The following is a 1978-nucleotide window of genomic DNA, read 5'->3' as shown; positions in this document are numbered from 1 at the left end:
GTGCTTCTGAAACTCCCTTTTTATAACTGAGAAACGCTTAAGCGCTTGTGTCTGTATTTCAACATGTGGTGGCCAGTGAAAGCTGGTGTGGGACCAATCACAGTGTTTTAACCCAAGCAACAATAGTGCAAACCTTCTCTCCCCCGCCCCAATCATCTTTAAACCATGCTTTCAATCATAAGCACTATGCAAGGAGGAGGAGGATTGGCTAAAGTGTGGCTCTAAGCCTGCAATGTGCATGCCTGGTTCTGGAGCTCACTGCAAAATGACTCAGTCAGGGCCTGTGTTGGTAACTCACACAATTATAACAAAATACAAACAACTCAGCAAGAAGTTGAGTAAGGGCCCTCGTCGAATGACTGAAGAGTCTTGGAGCCTGAATCAGCAGTGCCCTGTGCAAAAAGCCCTCTGTGTGGGTTACCATATTTCAGGTTCCCCAAAAGAGGACACTGCACGTGTGGGGGTACAAGTTGGAAAACTTGGGGTAGGAGAGCTGGGGGAGGTACAGTTGGGGTTGCTGGAAGGGGTACATGAAGTGGGGGCAGGGGTGAAAGTAAAATTGAGCTCTTACATCCCCCACCCAGCCCATCTGCACCGCCTAGCCCGTGCCGCCCGGGTCTCCAGCGATGATTTAAAGGGCCCGGGGCGGTAGTGGCAGCTGGAGCTGTGGGCCCTTTTAAATTGCAGCCCCAGGGCAGCTACATCTTTTGCCTCCCACTCCCCCCCGGTTGGCGGCCGGGGGGGGGTGGGGGGCGGCGCAAAATGGGCAACGACATTAAAGCGCTGCTGCAGCAGAGTCCTTAAAGTCAGCGGTACAGGCTGGTACTGGTGGCTACTTTTTACCAGTACGCCATACTGCCTTACTTTCACCCGGGTGGGGGGTAATCACTGGAGGTGGGGGGCAGTGTCACTCCCTGTCACCGTGACAGGGGAGCTGGCACAAGCTCGGGATGCAGTGATGTCCGTCAGGCAGCCCCTCCCTGCAGGACTCCTTCCCCAGGGCTGGGGGCAGGGATCCAGCAGCTGTGGATGCAGGAGAATAGATCAATCAGCTGTGGATGCAGGGCAGGGACCCACTGGAAGCGGATCAATCCGGGCTCTTTCTGAGGTACAGCATCTGCTCTGCAAGAATCCAAGACATTGCCTGTTATTTGAAAAATCCACCAGGACAGAAGCCGAAGGCTCAAAAAAGAGTCTCTGTCCGGGAAAACAAGATGAGTAGCCCCAGAAACCACCGACCTAGTACTGCCAGCCTCAAGGATTCAAAAATCAAAAGTCAGATTGATTTTCAAATCAGGAGCTGTTGCTAGCTCTTGGATGGGGTTTAATTGCCTTCTGCTGGCTCAGCCTCCCAGGGTGATGCTTTCAAGCGTTTCTCCACCAGGCCTGGAAACGTTTTTGTAAGTAGAGTAAAAGCAGGGACTCCCCCCTGACACCATGACTCCAGGAGCTGGGTCTTTCTGTAACCCCCCACTACTGCAAGCCTTGCAATACAATTGTGCCAGCTGGCAGCGCCCCTGGCCTGAGGCTCGGACCCTGAACGAGGGGGTGGAGTGGTGTCCTACTGCTACACTGGGCACAGCCCCGACTCTCCGCCAGGCTTCAGTCCAACTCTCTACCCTCCCCTCGGCTGGGACGGGAACACCACTATTATGCTCCCCCCTATTTTGGGAGAATGGTACTTGCCACCCCGCCTCAATGCGCACGCGCATTCCGCAGTTCATTCGCGCCTCTCCCCTGAGCCGCGCGCAAGCGCGTTCCTCAAGTCTCCACCCGGAAGTGGTCACGAGGCGGCTCCGGCGGACCACAGCGCGACGTGCGCGCGCAGCCGCAGTGCGAACGGGAGTGAGGCCGTATTGGCCGTATTGGCGAACCGGGAAGTGGGCGGGCTCAGCCGAAGTGAGAGCCTGGAGCCGCGCGCAGCTGCAGTGCCATAAGGAGGCGGGATCTAAATCGTGCGCAACCGCAGTTCGGCCTA

This window comes from Malaclemys terrapin, chromosome 5 (genome assembly GCF_027887155.1).
Source record: "Malaclemys terrapin pileata isolate rMalTer1 chromosome 5, rMalTer1.hap1, whole genome shotgun sequence".
NCBI lineage: Eukaryota > Metazoa > Chordata > Testudines > Emydidae > Malaclemys > Malaclemys terrapin.
This window is presented reverse-complemented; position numbering follows the sequence as displayed.